Consider the following 19,778-nt stretch of genomic DNA (forward strand, 5'->3'; position numbering starts at 1 on the left):
GTGCCAGGGACACACTCACAGAGGAGCTGGGGCATCAGGTTTTGACAAGCAAACTGCTTGTGCTTCAAAGCTCAGGGTTATCCTCATAACACAATGCATTTCCCCAGCACGCTTGGGGCACCAGTGACGGGTCATTCTCTCTTTTAAAGTAGCCGTCTCTATGGTCTCTAGTGGTTGCTATTCCATACTCACTGTGCCACTCAGTCCCTAGGTTTTTATACTATGGTGTTAGTACTGGATTGAGTTTCCTGGACCCTCCATGTCACACAACCATCTTTGTAAATACAGATCCTGCAGTGCACTGGGTGAGCAGCCCCCCGCCCATTCAGGGACTGGAGCAAAAACGCTGTCTCTGGTTGTCGTGTAGGCTTAGTGCTGCACCGTACACACGAATTCACATGCACTCTGCACGGAAAGCAGAACAGCCAAACCAGGCTGAGCCTGCTGCTTCTGCTGCCAGTGCATTCAGCTTCTAAAAAGAGGTTAATGTTGCACAACAAGCAAGTGTTAATATCAAGAATATTCATCTATCTGGAAAAATGAGAACATTACAGTAAAAACAACAAAATTAAACATCAGTAAGATTAGGGAGAGATTAGGCATTGCTCTTATGGGAGCATTTCAGAACCCGAGGTCTTTCTCAAAATTTGCTCATTCTCAGCAACTTTATTTCCTTCTAATTAATAAATGTGTAAATAAACCGTGTGGTTCCTAGAAGGGAGATGGCTCCCCAGTCCTCTCAGTCAGTGTTCAATAACACAGAAGGGCAGAGCCTGGCAGTAGGTAGAAGTGCGTACACCTTCGACTCTGCCCTTGGCTACATTAGCACACCGGCAAAACTTTTGTTGCTCAGGGGTGCGAAAAAAATCACACCCCTGAGCGGCATAAGTTTTACCAGCATAAGCACTTTGCGGACAGCTCTGTCAGTGAGAGATGCTCTCCTGCTGACAGCTACCGGCGCTCATTTAGTTGGTTTTATTATATCGGTGGGAAAGCTCTCTCCCGTCAACGAAACGTGGCTACACAAACACTCTTACAGCAGCACAGCTGTAGACTAGCCCTCAGAAATCCAACTGTCAGCAGCGCGAACAGCAAAGGCTGTGAAAATAGAAATTATTGCATGAGCGTCTGTTACAAGGTGACTGGAGGGGGAAGGCTAACATGGAAGAGCTTAACAAAGAGAAGGTTAAGGGTCAACTTGATCACAGTCTATAAATACCCACATGGGGAACAATAATCAACAACAAATTCTTCGATCTAGCAAAGAAAGGTAATACAACCCACTAGCTGGAAGTTGAAGGTAGACAAATTCAGACTGGAAAGAAGGCATACATTTTTAAAGGTGAGGGTAATTAACCATGGGAATGAATTGCCAAAGGCTGTGGTGGATTCTCCATCACTGGACATTTTTAAATCAAGACTGGATGTTTTTCTAAAAAGATCTGCTCTAGGGATTGTTTGAGGGAAGCTCTTTGGCCTGTGCTATAAAGGAGCTCACACTAGATCAGTGTCCCTTCCGGCCTTGGAACCAATGAGTTGGGATGAGCAGATCCAGGCAGGAGGCAAAGAATTAACAGAAGCAGAGATGAACATGGGGCTGGATGTTTTGCAACTCAGCAACATCTGCTGGTCCCTAACAGATTCTCAGACAGAGGCTGCAGGGCACCTTTCTGGTATCACATGGGGAGACAGCATGAGCTCCCATGTTAGGGGCAGCAGGTTTAACCCATGACAAGCACACTTGGTCTGGATTATCTAAGGATACAGGTGGTGCAAGGTGGCACCACTGCAGGAGAGGGCAGGGGCATTGCCTTCTGCTGGGGCAAGACAGCTCTGAACATGAACCATATGGTTCCAAGGGAGTCCCCCTCAGTAGTGGTTGTCTAGGGGACACCCTGAATCAGCATAATTCCAGAGTCCTTGCAACCCCCACCTGCCTTCTGGGGGCCCTGGCAGGCTCCAGGCCTCCCAACGGCACAGAGTTACAGGGACTGGGCTAGTGACTTTCCTCTCCTGTTTGCTTACTGAGGTCGCTGATAGAGAGCCCAACCCCCTGAATAGAAGCAGTTCTAGGTGCTAAGCACTGGCAACGTGAGCTCACCACCCTCCTTCCTCTTGGCTAAGTTGCCACGCGAGTTCTCGTGAGAACCATGCCTTAACCAGGGGCTCCCCTTGCAGAAGCTGGAGTGCTGTGGATCCAGAGGCAGGTTCCCATATAGCACCTGCTGTTTCTGCTCCCCTCCCTCTCGGGCCTTTGCAGTATTCGTGTTCACCAGCACAGCGTGCTGACACATCACCAGCTGGCCTTTGGCTGCCTGGCCACCGCTGCTGCTGAGTGCCCACATGCTGGGAACACAGCCATCATGGTGTCAGACTCCTGGGTACAACGTTACGCTTGCTACTTCCAACTCTATGCCTGTCTGAAAGATGCAAAGGCCATCTTGCCCCTACCAAGTGGCTCAGACTAGAAGTAACGAGTCCCCTTCCAGGCAGGAGCAGTCAGAGTTCATGTTAAGTAAATACAGTGGTGTACCCAGTCACACACTCGGTTGTGACAGCCAAGCAATTCTCAATGCTATGACACAGTCAGGCGTTCTAACCTCAGGAAACTCATTTCCTGATTTAAAGTCTTCATGTTAGGCCTTGATTCAGGAAATCATCCCTATTCAGGAAAGCATTTAAGCAGGCGCTTCACTTTAAGCATGTGCTTAATTCCCCTTGACTTCAATATATATGTGTGTGTGTATGTATATGTGTATATATATATATATATATATTATACACACATATATATGCTTGAAGTGAAGCACCTGCTCAAGTGCTTTCCTGGTGTGTGACCATAATGCAGAAACACAATAAAAAGACATCTACGAAGGGTAAGGGGTGAAGGTCCAGTAGGTCTCGGGAACAAGTACTTCCTCCCATTTTATACCAGAGTCCCTTTTACTAAACCAGTGCTAGACTGGCTCAGGATCTTTTCAGGTAGGTTCCGGTCCCAAAAGTCTATTTCCGAAGTGCTGCATGGCACAGCTGCCCTTGGCCACCGGAGCAGTCTCCACATTGAGAATAACTGCAGACAAAATAACATTGTGCAATCCAGTGAGAACATGCAGAGTGCTCTCCACCCTCAATGTCATTTCTGATATGTGACCTGCTGGGCCGATGCATTTTGTTACTGTACGATGTCTGGAAATACTGGTTCAAGGCCTCCTAAAGTCCTCTCTCCCCATGAACTAGCCCCAGCGTGCAGCCCTTTGAATAGGACAGTCTTATTTGGAGCCTTCAAAAGCTGTCTGTATCCTGCTGAGCTTGCCTGGGCGGCACTGAAAAGCCCTAGAGAAAACTTCAGTGAAGGGGACAAAGACACAAAAGTTACATGAAGCCAAAGCCAAAGCATCTCCTGAGCTGCACCAAGGCACTGCCCAGAAGTCCTGGGCATGAGGCCAATAAGCAAAGCCGGGTCCTCTTAAACTTCCCTTAGCTGTTGATAAAAGATAAAAAGATGCGAGAACGCCAGCCTTCTGATTGATATGCTGCAGCCCCTCTTTTTAATAATCCAGATGTCCGTTAATGTGCACATCCATAGCACCTGTCAGCTAAGGGGGTCTTCATACTTGGCAAATGCTCGTTTAATTAAGCCTCCATCTCCCTCCCCTGGTGAGGTAGGCACCATGTGTAGAACTATAAAAGACAAGGAGGTTAGGACCAAAAAAATAAATAAATAAAACCTTCAAATCTGGCTACTTGGACAGGCCTAAATCCGTCACTAGGCACGCCGATAAGTGGGCTGATTTTCACAGGTGCTGAGCACTCGTGACACCTCTGGAGCCAGTCTATTTAGAGCCTGCAACAGGGTTTCCACTCACCACCAGCGTACTTCCTTGGGTCTAGGTTTGGGAAAGTCACACTCAACACCTGCTGACCCCTTCTGCTGTCTGCTCACTCTGAAATGGTCTCTTCTGGTAACTTGCTGGCCCAGCCCTTCCCCTGCTGGCCTTCACTCTCAATTAACCCTGGCCCTCCTCTCAGTGACTCTAGGTGCCTATGTGCCTACTTGGGCCCTTGTTAATCCTAAGTATCATAGTTTTGGTAGCTAGCTTTGGGCTCCCAGGTCTGCCATCATGGTAGACAGCCAAAAAAGAACCCAGGAGCCCCCATTTCCCCACATCTCATCTAACTCCCAGACACCACACACTGATCTCTCTAATCTTCAAAAGAGCTCCTGGCCAGTTGCAATGAAATACCCAGCCTTCCTAGAGCCCGAACCAGAGGATATTTCAGAATGGAAACAAAATCTAATTAGACATTCATAGAATACAAAAGACTCCAGTTTGCTTGTAACTGACGAATAAACCTTAACAAAAATTACATCTTTCATCCTCTACATTTGACCATTGAACTTCGGTGTTCTTTTGGTGGGAGGGAGGTTAGTTTAAAAATCAGCCAAACCCCAGCAGGAAGGGATGACAAGTTCACAGCAGGTTCCCTAAGATATTGGTAGCTGGTACAGAGAAATCAGCTGGCCATTAGTCTTTCCAGGTAAGTCTCTGGGGACAGCAGGCAGGATGGAAATTGTTCAGCATTACACAATGCTGTAAAACCATCCTGAGGGAGAACATGGGTGGCAAAAATCAGCAGAATTCATCTGGCTGGGCCAATTCCCTTACTAGCTGGAAGTAGCAAGTTACACCTGATCCAGCAAATATCAATAAAACTCCTCTGTTTATAGACGACTCAGCTCCTTTTTCAGATGGGCTAATCAACAAAGCACAATCAACTACAAATAACCAGAAGTTATCTGGACTAGTTCTCTCTTCCCTTCGGGCAGAGAAGTGCCGGGAAGCACAGCACGCTATAGGCAGAACGCTTGTGAGACTGTATCTGCAAGACTGCGTTGCATCTGGACACTTTGTTGACCCGGAGACCAGGGAGTTCAGAGAAGGCCAGAAATGACCATGGGGTGGGATGGTTTGATTTGAAGAAATATTAAGGAGACAAACATGTCTATAGCTCAGCAAAGTGACCACTGAGTTGGAGGAAGGTGTGTGCAGAGGTGCAGTGTAAATATCATAGGGAGGATTGAAAGGTGACTAAGACTGATCACATGAAACAGAGGAGGAAAATACTAGTCTGATACCAAGACAAGCTCCCTGATTGTAAGAAAGAGAGCGCTCAGAGCACAGGGATGTCTCCCCAGGGAAGCGGTGCAAGCCCTGCTTCCTGGGACACCAAGCACCCAGGAGAGAGCACTAGCACGTGCACGGCAGGACTGCTGCAGCAAGGGGGAGATGGGCTAGATTTCCATCTCGGCTTTCTGTGATCCTGCACTGCTACTTACTATTTTGAACAATGATTTATTGTTTTTACTCTTTCCAACAGAATGAGAGAGAGACCCATTTTTCACTTTCAGGAGTGCCTCTCTTCCCGCTCCCCCAGTCTCTTCCTAGAATAAATGAGTCATTGTCCGCAAACCTTTTTCAAAACATCTCTTCAAAATTCTGCATCAAATCACAAGCATTTCTAGGCCATGATCCAGCACAGGAGACCTGGGAGCAGAAGCCCAAGGATGCTGTCGATCTGCTACCTGAAAACAGAGAGCCTTAAGCCAGGAAACCCTTTGCCTGATGCAAAGCTTCTACCCGACTGTACCTTGTCTAGCACCTCGGTGTAGTGCCCACCAGGTGGGGAGAGGAGGCCTGTGAGCCCCTCTCACCACAGCTCATTGTGTGCTTTGAAGCCCTGTTTGTGTCTGGAATTGTATTTCAGGGCTGGCTGTTTTGTTTTGCAGACAGATAACACGTGTTCACGGAAGAGTCAGCTGCACAGTCACACACAAAGGGCAAACTGCAGATTTTTAACTAGCACAGCTCAGCTTTACAAAACATGCTCCTACCTGACAACACACACCATGTCACTCCAGCATCCGAGGAGAGTGGAACCGGCCTGTGGGTATCTTTAGGGTGAGGTTGAGAACACATTTACACCTCAGGTATGACTGGCCACAGAGCAGCTATGGTATTTTCATTCAGTGGATATAGATCCCAACAATTCTGATATCTCATCAGATCAGTTATTTCATTCAGCCTGAACCACTGATAACCCAGCTTGTACTACCCAAAGGATTTGGCTTTTGTTTCATACTGTCTCACCTGGAGATTAATAAGGTGACATGTGTGGTCAGCCCCCAATGAGATGTGAATTCAGCTCACTCCCACTAGCATGACAACCTGTAAAGACCTGGAGTTGTTTTCACAACACTGGTCTTTGCAACCAGAGCTGCTTCATGGAAAGGTGGCTCCAATCTTTAGAGGAATGACAATATCTAGAAATGAGCCGTCACGTTAGCGAACCAGGGTCAGTTGGAAAAAGTTTTCCAGACTTGCCTGCAATTGAGAGAACCAAGTTATTTTCCGCACAGGTACCAGTATTGGCTCTCAAGCCTCATGGCTCTCGGAACTTCACTTCCTGTGGTGTTTGGGTGAACCTGGAGGAGTCCACCCAGTGACAGCCTCCCCAGCTTGTAGGCTGGTCTGAGGCCTTTGAAACCTTTGGCCCCCTTTTAACAAATGGAATGCAATGCTTAATAATACCAGCGAGAAGTACAGTATTTTAAGGGCTGACAAGGAGAAGCAGGGTGGGTAATACCAACTGACTATGTATTCTGATTCCCTGCTACACCTCCTGCAGGTCAGTCCAATGGCTGACTCCTTGCCCCATTTGCATACATGCATCCCAGCATCTCTCCATGCAACAGACACTATGGCACTTGCACACACGCAGGGATGGCATTGAGGTAACATGCTTAACGGCAACATAAACAAACCGGGTTCTTGATCCCGAGAAGTTTATGAAACCACCTTGTGCTCCCTTCACTCAAGCAAACAAACAAACAAACATTCTGCTATTAGACAGCTCTGATTTCCCAATAAACTAACTCCAAGCTATACACATTCAAACAACAAGCAAAACAAGGAAGGATGCAGGCAGTACCTTTCTGTTGCTGGCTGGGCTGGCACTGGCAGATAACAGAGCTGTTCCAGTGCTGCTGCTGAGATAGAAGCGCTCTGGAGTTACGATTACAGCTTTCCCCACTCTGCGACCAGATCTTTCAGCAGCCTAGATCCACTGTGCTGGAAATGCACTTAGTAATTATCTGCAAGAGACCAGGCTCCACCCCCAACAGCTCTGATTGGTCCTCTGGCCCAGTGTAAGTCTGCACTGGTTTCAGGTCAGTCAATCTCACTCACTATTTAGCATCTACTATTATCCAGAGCCTCAAAAGAACTGAATTCTGTGTCCCATGGATGAGCTCAAGTCTTGATGGCTGTTTACCATATGCATTACAGTAGCAGTGAAGTTTGCGGGGTGGCTCAGAAAATAGCAGGGTGGCTTTATGGATTATACACAAAACTCAGTCACAGGCTGTGTTATAATAATGCTGTCTGTCTCACCCCTTCCTCCTCTCAAAATCTATGACATTGCATGGTGCTTTCTATTCCCCAGCAATAATTTGGCATGCCGCACAAAGCCTCCTAACTTTGGCCATCACCACCTCTAGTCCAGGTACATACTTCAGTTGTGCACTCATGGTGTAAAACGTGGCAACCCTACCCCCACTAGATCGGACATCAGTCATATTGCAGCCTTTTATACTCAGCCGTTCTTCCAATATATGGCACACAGTCTGTAAATATAAATCCTGTGGAAAATTGAGTGTTGGGGTACTTATTAAAATTTTCAGAAGTTAGGGGGTACTTGCTACTTAAAAGGTTGAGAAACACTCATCTAGTTTACAGGATTTAGGGGCTGGAGGAGTTATATGCTGTTTGGATGAATTCAGTCACTCATTTTAAAAGTGATATTTCTGAATTGAATACAATATTGTAGTCAGTAATATCAGATATCGCCTTCTTGTGATCCCTGTTGTAACCATGGTTACTACATAACTTAAGAAGTTAGTGTTTTGGTTTATTTTACTGTTTATGCAGCTCTTTCCACTACAGTTTGATAGGTTTTTATTAAACACCAACTGGTGTCCTGCAGGGCATGTGGGAGGAAGAGACAGAGATGTGACAAGGAACAAGGTATTGATTAAAAATAAGAAATAATGAAAAGGAATGCCTAGGGACCTCGGAGGAAGAGGGGGATGCATTTAGAGTTCCTCCTGTCAGGAGAGAGAATTGGAGTTATTACACACTCTGGCAAAATGCCTTTGTTAGCAACAACCCTGGAACAGCTATTTGGTGGATGAAAGATCTTTTCAGAAGCCCTCACCCAGCCGTGTTGTCATAGCAGGGCAGTAACATGGAAGAGTCCCATTAACACAGATGCTTAAAAACTCCAACCGTTGTTTTTCAAGAAAGGAGTGATACGAGTCAGTGCAACCAAACACACACTTTTACCAGATGAGGAAGAGTAGAAATGTCCCAGGTGCAGGACAAGAAAATGGGTAACAGCACGACAGCTAAGAGGCCATTGCACCAGGGTGTTGATGCCAGGCCTGGTACTGCTTTGTGGGGAGTTAAGTGGGTAGCTGAAGGTGAGATGAGAGGCCAGGATGTTCCTAGGCCTTGACAGGTGAGAGTTACTGCTGCCTGTGATAGATTTTATAGAAACTACCAGAAGAAAAATCAGTTCATGCGGGTTATTCTCTCTCTCTTCTCCATCACCCCTGCTGTGGGGATCTCCTGCTTCCCTTCCCATAAAGAGGGAAGGTGGGCTACGAGAGCTCTGCTAAAAGTGTTCATTGCTGATAAAGCCAATAAATGAATGTACCTCAGAATATTTAGCAGCGTTGTCAGTTTTCAAACTGGACTGCACAAAATCCTTTACTTCTCCCTCTCGCTGCCAGGTAAAGCTGCAGCTGCTTCATTTCCTGCCCACCTAAAGCAGTTGAGTAATCAAGGCTAATCTACATCTTTCACCTCCACCTGCATTCTGGCAAACAGGTACATCAGCTTACATGGTCCTTTGGCTAGAGCAGGACAGAAATGTTGTCTATCGGGCAATCTCTTGTTGCCAACAATGTGTTACGGAAGTAGGTGCGTAACAGCAAATTGCTGACTGGTAAACTGGGTTTGAAGCTTTCCAAGGATTCACGGCTGAGATGTGATTGACAGTCATGATAACGTCGAAGCACTGAAGTCTCTTAAAGAAAAAACAAATCTGTGAACTTCAAGTTTATTTAGTATAATTTTTTTTTATTAAATATGGCCTCACTAACAAACCAAGACCTTGGCCAGGACAAGAGCAGCTGTCTGTCCTGTCTCCAGCCCTGCTTGTTTTCACACCAGGATCCTCAGCAGATGCCTTTTTTTTTTTTTTTTTGGGGGGGGGGGGGAGTAGGGAAGGGGGGAGGTGCTGAAATCTTTTAAAAAGCACACCCTCTCCCCCCAGTACTGGAGTAGGGGGAACTGTCTGAAGTAGATAAAAAACTGCTGGCAATCTGCTTGACAGCTGTTTTACAAACTATTTGAACTGTTATGCTGCGTGATCCAGCTTGGCTCTTAAAAAAAATCTTAGGGAGAATTTAAGCCATGCATTTAAGCCTCTAAAATTGACACAAGCACCTTAGAACTGCCTCCCAAGGCCTCGATACTTAAGTGCTGAGGACAGATCAGACAAAATATTTAGTGATGTAGCTGCCATCCAAAAAGGGGTGGTGGCAGGGGAGAAGTGAAAGCACTTCCCAACTTTTAACTATCCAGGATTACATAACTCACAACAATAGAGGTCTTCAGCTCTCGTATTTTCCTCCTGCAATGGGAGCATCTGGGCAAGACATTTTATAAACAACTTACAAATTAATAAATCTTTTAAACTCTTTCAAGGTGTTTTATTTGCTCTTTCCTAATAGTTATTTATAGCCTCCCTTAACATCAGGCCAAAAAAAGAATGTTATTTTCATTACATGTCAAAAACCAACCAAGATGATGGATAGAAGGTCCAGTTTCATTTCCATACGGCAGCATAGCAGACTTTCCACAGGCTGCTTCAGTAAAATATTTATGATCCTCCCCTTCACTGCCTGCCATAGAAATCTGGAACAATGCTTAAAACATCACAGGCAAAGGATGGAGAAGTGATGTTCCTTTCGTAGCAACACACCAAGGTCCTGCCAATGGACTACTGAGATTTGGCATGCTGACACCACTGCAGGCCTGTCTGACTGGCACAGGCCTTTCTAAGCCATCTGTCACCATGGGTCCAATGGTTCTAAGAAGCAAACAGCTGGAGGTAGCGTAGTAGCACTGCATTGTCCATCTCCATGATCTGTTTCTTCCTCCCTGACTCCCATGGTGGAGAGGATGGTGTTACTCACCACCCGGTTGAAGATGTGCCTTAAGTTGTCAGGCTTTGGGCTTAGTCTCAGCTTGAAGGGTTTCTTTTCTTCCACTCTGAAATCTCTGCCTCTGCTCCCCATGAGAGTATTCCTCTGCACCGTCCTGGATGCTGCATCCTGTGCCATACAGCCCAGAAGGAGCCTGGATGCAGAAGCAGGAGGACTCAATTCATAATGGAGGCAGCAGGGAGCTGGTGGAGGTCCTGGTGGACTGTGCTGCCCGCACATGGGCTAGAGAGAAGTCAGGTCCCAGGAGAAAGCATCAGAAGCCAGGGAGTTCCCAAGGGACTGTAGGATCTGCTCTGACCTTTTAAACAGCAGTCAGTTCAGGTAGCAATGGATTTACCTGGATGTTTAATTAACTGTCACGTTTTTTAACTTCACTTTATCGTGGCTTCAGCACAGCCACAGCCTGTAACAACAAAGAGGTGCCAAGCTAAAACAAACACTTGGGTTCAGGATTTCAAATCCCCTTGGCACATGGGAGTGGTTTGAGCCAGGGTTTTGGCTCAGCCTGATGCAGAGACGGAACCAGCTGTGAAGCCAAGATGTTGAGCCTCTCCAGAATTCCTGATGGTGGGATCAGGGGATTTGGTTCAGGACTACCTCTATCTCCAGGCTGTTAAAATGGCAGCTCCCTGGTTAATTGCTAATCCTGATTTCTTATTACATTTAAGACTTTAAATTTTTCCTTTTAAATGATTTACCTTCCCTGTAATTGGCTTTTATATTGCACTGGGGTTTTCTTTTAAAGATTAATTCACCAGTAGCAGCAGCAGCAGACACACACAGCTCAGCAAAACAGATCTTCCTGTTCCAAGGTGAAGACAGACAAGTCACAGAGCAGGGGCTGCAGGAGGAAAGCTCAGCTAATCATACGTCAGGAGTTCTTATGCTGAAAGTTTTCGGAAAAGTTCTTCAACTCAATTAGCATTTAAATAGTTGGCATGCTTTGTCACACAAAGCAGTTGTAGCATTGTAATCAGGGGACTGCAGCAGCCAGGCTACCCTGGCACACTAGAAATGTCAGCCTATTTTATTTGACACTGCGTTGTGCTTTTGGTATTTAGTAACATTTGGAAAGTGCTGAGGATTTGGTTTGTCTTCCCAGAGGGGCTTCCCCCAATGAGGCAGAGGTCACTCGCCTGCCTTCACTTGTCAAAACGACTGAAGCAGAAAGGGCTTTTCATTGAACTTTGCCCAGGACTAGAGTTCAGACACTTGGGACAGACCCCTGCACTGGTGCAACGGAGCCCTTTGCTCCGCAGAGATTGGCCCTCTCTCTTGGAGAGGGATAGGCAAGTGTCTGAGGTGTCCCCGGCCTCTGACACCCCCTCTAAAAATCTGATGTGCAACTCCCACTGCAAAGGAAGTAGCAGAGAAATGGCCTTTGGTTCTTTGGGAACTGGGGGAAAAGAGGCTTTTAAGAGGAGGGAATGGTTAGGTTTTATAAAATGCCCTGAGAAACCTAAGAGCTTCCCATCACATGACAAGGGGCCTCATCACCCCAGGCAGGTGCAGGGCCAGCACATCCCAGGCATACGGCAACTGAGCGAGGGGAAGCAGAACTTGTACCAATATGTTGATTAGTTTTTTCACCCCATGGGGCTTGTTTGCATGTCCAAAGCCATTTAATCAGATGCCATAGAGCCCTGGCCAAAGCTGTCAGAGGTTCCTGACACAATGAGGTGTATGGAGCATTCTAGGAGCTGCACAAACACACCCCCATGCCCAGGAGTCACTCTGCCTGCAAACTCCATGGCAACACACCTGATGCTGTTGCTGAAGACACTGCCCAAAGGATTCATCCTCCAAAGATTGCTCTCCAGAACTGGGTCATTCTCCCACCCCACAGATTCACTGGAGAACAAACACCTGCTTCGCGCCTGTGCCAAACCCTCAGTTGGTAGGACTTTACATCTGGGCTCTGGATGATCAGCGCTGCCGTGGTGGCCCCTGCCTCAGTAAGGCTTTGCAGATTGGCACCAGAACCCGCAAGCAGCGGGGCTGGAACAATGTATCTAGTGGGTAGTGTGGAGAGACACTGAACCCAACTGTAAGCCCTGGATATGATGGAAACCCCTTCAAGCCGGGTGTGCAGCAACAGCCCCTGCATGCCCAGGTCCAGCACCTAGGACTCCATGTAGATCCAGCAGTGAGGAAGGCGTCAATGCAGCTTGCAGAGCAGCAGCACGTTATGGCACAATCCTTGGGTCACCCTGCTTAGGGGATGTACTAGGAGACGGGAGGACAACAGCAGCTTCTTCTGGAATGTCTTGTCTAGGCCCAGGTAGTGAAAATTATAACCATGGAGGGAAGACGACTGCATCCAGACCAGAGAGAGGAATGAGTGCAATGGTCGTGCTGGAGCAGCGATAAGTCCAGCATTATCCCCAGGCCAGGAACCATCTGAATTACTGGAGGGGCAAATGTGCTCAATTACTGTTATCTATTTATATTGTGGTAGCGTCTACAGATTCCGGTCAGGGCTCAGGACCCCCGAGTGCGGGGCACTCTACACGCATATAACAAGGCAAAGAGCGTATGCTCTGATCTGGGGGGCCTTTCCCTTGCTAGCATCATTTCATCCCTTCCTGGGCTCAGTCACAGCCAGGCTTGTCCGTGCACTGAGACAGCTGGCAGCCTAGATTAGATGTGTGTCAGTGCACCGCTGTTCCAGCCACATCAGGATGTATCCTAAAGGCTGTACATAAATGCTGTCTCCACCCTGACCCCAGGATACTTAGACTCAGCTATTGCCCATCAGGAGGTTAATGCCATTTCCAGAATGTCTCAGGTGGCTCAGCTGATCTCCCACATGGCCATATGGTAAAGTTTCATTTAAGAAATTGTTACAGTGAAGCCTGGAAAACGCAGTTTGTTTAGACGAATACAAAATTTCTGGCGGGGCTGAAAAGAAGTCCGGCTGGCAGCATCGAGAACCACAGTTTGTGCATCACCAGGCAAGAACCTGCTGAATTATTTAATCTTATTACATTAGCAGTTTCGTTAAGCAACACCAGCCCAATTGGTCCTCAGAGCAATAGCACAGAACTCCTAGGGATATCTTTCTATGATGCACCAGAAAACGCTGCTCTTTCTCAGCCAGCCTCAACAACTCTTTCTTTGCAACTACACACTTCACTGGGAACATTATCCCAAACTGTACACTGTAGGTTCCTCTTGAAAAATTGATATGGGTGATAAATATTTCCTCACCTCGTCATTGTGCTGCTTTGGAAAGTTCAATCCCTCCCACCCCTCACCTCCCCAAAAAAAGCATGCACGCTCACTGTTACTGTAAAAAATAACCGCTGTGGAGGGGGGCAACTGACCGGTTGGCACCAGCCTGAGTCTGGCACAGAGAAGGGAACCAAACACTATTGCAGGTATGAGATGTCTCAGAAGGATTCAGAAACCTGCTAGACCAGGGCCGCAGAACACCAGAGCTTTAGCCCAGCTGTGGAAAGCATCTCTTGCTTTAACAACATCCTCAGCACAGCACACCCTTATACATGCTTATTTCATTAAACTTTGCCACCTAGACTGAGGCCTTGCTTGTCTCTGCCTCACTCGAGAAAGAGAAGCTTTGTTCAACAGTGTGACAGAGAGGAGTCATTCACCGAGTACAGTCTGAGAAGGAAGAAGCTGCAGCACGAAGAATCTAAAGTAACTAGTAGGGAAAATTTTGTACAGTGCAAGAAGAGTTCTGCAATGGAGCCGTGACATCAGTCAGAAACAGCTGCAGTGATGGGCATATCAGACCCTAATCTATCTGCACTGTGATAGGGACAGATTCTACTGCTTAAGAGAGGCAGTTTTTCCCAGTGGTATAAATCTAAACATCCTAAGGATATAAACCCTGTGTCCGCACTGGGGGAATAGGACAGTTGCAAAAAGAAATAGCAGGAGTTGAAGCAATATCAGTCTTTTAAAGAGAGCTGAGCAAATAAGTAATTTATGCAATGCATTCTGGTCCTTCCTGAACATCTGCCTCTGTTGCAGAACCTGCAAGAAACTTGTTCCAGAACAAATTCTCAGCATAAAGTTCTCATATGTTCTCAACATAAAGTGAGAGGATCACCACACTACCATCAATATCCTCATGGAGGCCAACATCTTTAATGTTGAGGTTCTGATTATTCAGCACCAGCTGAGGTGGAGCAGGCACTTTGTGCTTATGTCTGATGCATGCCTACCAAAACAATTGCTGTATGCCCAACTCACCAAAAGGAGAAAGGAAACAGGGAGGCCAAAAAGAAATGTTTTAAAGACACCCTCAAGACAAAGAATTGAGATTAGGCATTGACATCACACACTGGGAGACAGTCATCCAAGACAGGGCAAACTGGCGAAGACTTGTCAGAGAAGGAACGGCCACTTTTGAGGAAAAATCTCCTTGACTTGGTCACAGAAAAAGAAAAGGACAGACAACTTATGTCGGAAGGCAGCACTGGACCGCGATTGCTACACCACCTGCAACATCTGACAATCAGTCTATGGCTCAAGAATCGGACTTCGTGATCACCAAAGGACACACAGGAAGAGGTTATCCTTGACTACAAGGGATCGAGGATGACAATGTACATATTCTACCATTCCTCTGGTGTACCTGTTGCTCTGTTTTCCCTGCCTGCTTTCTATTTATTCACTAATTTGTCTTTAGACAGGGAGCTCTGTGGGGCAGGAAATGTGTTGTTTCCTCTGGGAAGTGCCTAGTGCAGTGAGAGTAAAATAGACTATAGTCCCTTTCACTGCTGGCTGGGTGTCCGTGACCAGGCTGTGAATTTCTCAGATGGACTCAGAATTCTACGGTGAATTAAGTGCCAGGTGTCCTATGTGACTATTACTGGTGGAGCAGTCACTCTCCATGCTGTGTTTGTTGGTTGTGAGTGGCTAGATCAGTGACATGCCAATGTGCCCGTCTCCCCCTCTGTATGATGGAGGTAATGCTGCTTACCAACTTCCATCAGGTGCTCGGGATCTGAAGATGAAACACTCCATAAAAGTCCCATTACTGATTGAATGAGCAAGTGGCCACACACTCAAAGCTGGGTTCCTGGTACATGTGGCTTGTGTTTTCTGGAGACACCAGCCACCACAAGTTGCTGGACTAGAGGCAGGAAGCGCTGGGTGAAATCCATTGTCCTACGTTAGACAGGTCCAAGGATTACAATGGTCCCCAACTTTAAAGGTATATGGATCAGCACCACCAGAACTCAGCCTCTTGAATTTTCCCTGGGAGTGTGAACAGTAAGGGGAACAACTGAGCTCACCCAAAGTGAAGTCACTTCACGTTTCAAATGACTATTTTTAAGTGGGGAGGAGGCATTAGCACTACTCCCCCGGCTGTAGCTACAAATCAAGGCACTGCTCGGAAGAGGATGCGGCAGGGAAGAGAGGGGAAGCTGCTGACTAAACCCAGGGGGAGATCCTCTGCCTTTGACCCCAGCGCCTGCATTCATGTTGCGGTACTGCCTAAAAGCTCCATTTAGGGATCAGGACCCAATTGTGTTGGGCGCTGCACAGACCCAGAGAAAAAGCAGAGACTCTGGCCCAAAAGAGATCTTGGTCTGATTATGACAAGATGCAACAGATACATCCAAAGACAAACAGGGAGAGGCAAGACAAGGTGACAAGGAAGACAGCTGCATGAATGAGTAGACTCAGCACTCACAGTTGTGTTTCTGTCTATGGTACAATTGCAAGTAGTATCTCAACCCAAGGCAAAAAGTGACTTTTTTGTGGATTCTGTACTGTGGCCATAGCAGATAGTGTGGAAGATGCTAAATAAAACGAACTGCCTTCCACAAGGCAACATGCTATTTGTCAGCCTTGCTATAAATTACATGAAGTTTATAGTAACACTGAGCGAGGATTAATGGCTTTGCTAATTATATTACTATCAGTTGGCTACCACGAGGACTGTTATTGCTCAACTATCTAAGCTCATTCATCTGGCATGCTGCTGAATTGCAATGTGCAGTATATTAGAAGTGCATCATTTTACAGTTTCAAGGAACTTCAAGTCTGCAAGTGTGGTAAGAAAAACAAAGTGTGCTTATTAACATCAAATGGGTAAAGCCCGGAATTCTTATTTATTCCAACATTGCCTGAAAGGAATCCTATCAATTCCAAGGGACATCTCCTGGAACAGCATTTCCAGATAAATATCAGCTATGATTTGCATTGAGTCAGGCTCAATTTATTTCTCCTTCTGCGCTCATGAAAGCCCAGTTACATATCAGCTTGCCACATAGTTCTGTTAAATTGGCTTGCCTTGTTTGCTAGGTATGTGTTTGCTTTGACCTACAAGTCATTTGTTTCAATTTGTTGGAGTAATGAGAGGAAGCATTTTTCACATTTTTGCACTGACTGATCTGCAATGAGGTCGAGTCTCACATCTTCATTCACCAACTGCATTCTGTTAGCTTGTTGGGATCCTTCTTACACGCATGCGCTGTAGAACCTAATTGTTCTTTGTCAAATGTCTACATCTCTTTTCCGTATGACTTAATAGTGCACAAAAGACTTTCTGTAGCAGAGACTCATTTTAAAAATGCTATTAGCAGGGATGTAGCACTGACGAAGCTAACTGGTAACATCCCAACTGCCTTTTGCATTTTCAATGTTGCTGTTTATGACAAGCACAAATCAGACGCAATTTCAGAGGAAAGGAAAGTATAGTTAGTATTTTGATGCCAAAATAATTCTCCATTTAATGAAGGGCCTATGGCTATGGCAACAATTGATTTGTACTGAGAAGATGGCAGCTGTATCATTTACCTGGGAAACTTACTGCAACACTTGAGTTGCAAAGGAATGTTTTGTTCAACGACTGGCTGCAGTGCAAACTTGAGTCTGCAGTTTATCCAGTTATGCACAGAGAGACAGACAATGTAACTTCCTTATACTGTCCTGGGTGCATTCCCAATCTTGATGTCCAAGAATGAATCTCTCTCTCTGGTCTATTGCACTAAGCAGTACTGGTTAGACTTGCTGGAGTTGCAGAATAATTTGTCTCAGGCAAAAACTTTACTCTTTTTCTGGTTTCAGTGCAAAAGCAAATGGAACAATTAACAGAAATTGGAGATGGAAGGGACCGCAGAGGTCGTACGTGGTCCACCCCTAGGGGGTCCGATACGAGATTGCTCCCTGCAGCACATTTAGTGCTTTGGCTGGTTTAGTTGTAGGTCTCTCAAGTGATCGAGATTCCACCACTTCTGAGGAAGATTGCTAAGCAAGATTATAGCTCTTGCTGTCAGGGACATGGGAATTGCTGTGGCTCAGAATCAGATGAGTCCACCTAGTTCAGTATCTAGCCCCCAGCTACAACGCGAATGAGGTGTAAAACACTCATAATTGACAGTATACAATGACATACTTATGAGGAAAGTCTCTTCCTAGCCCCAGGCAATTAGTGGTTGGATTCTGTCCTGGTTTTCTTTCTATTCTGCCTGCCTAACAGTTCCCTTTCTTCATGTCATCCCTTCGCTTCATGTCCCTCCCTACATAATTCCTCTGAACCCCTCATTTCTACTTCTCAAACGCTTGGTTTTAAAAGTTTTACTTATGCCATGAAAACTACAGATCTTGGAAGAAGACACCAGAAATAAGTCTCAACTTCACATGCTGTGCAAACAGGAGACAGACACCGCAGGCCATTTTAGACTTTATAGCTGAACACAGTAGGACCCTTGGCTTCAGATGCTTGGCAACAGCAGCTACTGCCAAGTGTCTGGTTATTTTAGCCAAAAGGCCTTACAGTCCCAGGCCTCCTTCTGTACCTGTCCCCTCCAGGGACATTCTAGCCAAGCTGAGATGGGCCCCTCTCTGGATAATAGGAACAGCTACAGTTCCCTTAAAATAGGCTGGACACAGTTGGGAAGAGATGCCTCATCCTTCAGGCGACAAGGACGTTAGAAAGAAAATCCTTGGAGTAGGCTCCTCCCCCCCCCATTGCCCACTTCAGGATTTCTTGAACCTTCCACTGATGCATCTAGTACTAGCCATGGTCAAGAGCCAGGTTCCTGGCCTAGATGGCCCCTGATTTGACTCCATATAGCAGTTACAACCACCAGGCCCTTATATAGCACGCCAGTCGATCTCAAAGTGCTTCCCAAAGGAGGTCTGCATTGTTACCCCCACTTTACAGATGGAGAAACAGACATGAGGGGGGAAGCAGAACAGAATAGAGAGAACCCAAGCCTTCTGAGTACCAGTCTAGTGCACTAGCCTCGCTGCCTCGCCTACGTTCCCCTTGTAAAGTGTAACTTACATTTCGGCTCCATTGAAACCCTTGACTTTTCCCAGTGCCTCAGAAGCTGTCATAGCTATTTGTGAGTGAACAAATGGCCCCAGGAAAATTTAATTCAAGCTGCATGACTCCCCTTCAGTGGCACTGCCCAGCAGTACACAGCTACGGTCCCAGGTTCTTGTGTAGCCCATGGAAGTGAGACACTGGCAGACAGACTTTCCCCAGCTGCCCCACAGTGAGTAAACATGAGGAAACAACTCTCATTTGGTTTCCAGCATTTCTCATTTTGATGTTTAACTCAGTATCTTTATAGTGCCCCTTGCAACCGAAAATGAGCAAAGGGAAGAGCAGATCAGACAGGCAGGCAGAAACGTTCCTGAACGGAATGTGTTTCTGTTTTCCATGAGGCGTCAGCAGCTCTTTAAAGTCTCCTCATTATCTTCCATGTTAGATGAAAAGTCATATTTCAAAGGCACTTCAACTTTGAAAAACAAAATGCAGGTTCTGTACTAAGCCACCTGCAAAGTATAGCAACATGACCCAGATGAGAAGGAAACTGAGAAGGATGGTGTTTTGGGAACGAGGCTTGTTCATTAAGATACCTAAAAACCATGACGGATCACAGGAAATTTACTACCTTCCTAATTATACTATTCACTTCAGCATTATGATGCCCTGAATCAGGTTGCTAAATTAGATAGTCAGCAAGCAATACTTAGCGAATGTGGGTATGATAACCTGTTTTCTGCAAAAGATCACATTAACTCATTTATATCAGACAGGAAACAGTGCACTGGAGTGAACTGATAATCAAGATCCCCGCCCATCTCGGGAGCTGGCCTTCCACACAGCTTCTTAATTAGATCGTCCTATATTTCATTAGAGTGTTGCTTTCCCCCCAACTAGCTCTTGCTCAGGCTGCCCCCTGGGCCTGAGAAGGACATTGCTGCTCTGCTAAGAGCCTCAGAAAAGCTGGTTTTGAATTAAGATACCAAGTGCCCTGCCACCAGCCCCAGTTATGTATCTGTATAATTCTCTGTAATGCACAGGAGTCTGAACTGACAAGGGTCCTCCCCCATAGTCAGACACAGAACTCTGGGCACAAACACATTGAGACAACTTTATCCTTAAAGGCCTGACTGTGAGAGCAGCTAGGAGAATATGGACCATCATGAGGAG

The 19,778-nt window shown here is 46.3% G+C and overlaps 1 protein-coding gene across 4 annotated transcripts in view; it reads right to left on the reverse strand.

Moving 5' to 3' along the window:
- The window catches only part of ZMAT4 (zinc finger matrin-type 4), a 123,428-nt gene that overhangs the window by 92,650 nt on the left and 11,000 nt on the right, over positions 1-19,778 (reverse strand). For 2 of the 4 annotated variants that reach the window (XM_067545243.1, XM_067545253.1), the window contains exon 1: positions 6,991-7,112. The exons of the other annotated variants lie outside the window; for them this stretch is intronic. The gene's annotated coding sequence lies outside the window, so the exon portion shown is untranslated. Of the gene's footprint in view, positions 1-6,990; positions 7,113-19,778 lie in introns of those variants that run through there. 4 annotated transcript variants of the gene reach the window in all.

Source organism: Emydura macquarii, unplaced genomic scaffold (genome assembly GCF_026122565.2).
Source record: "Emydura macquarii macquarii isolate MOO-44397 ecotype Brisbane River unplaced genomic scaffold, CSIRO-AGI_Emac_v2 contig_201, whole genome shotgun sequence".
Taxonomy (NCBI): Eukaryota; Metazoa; Chordata; order Testudines; family Chelidae; genus Emydura; species Emydura macquarii.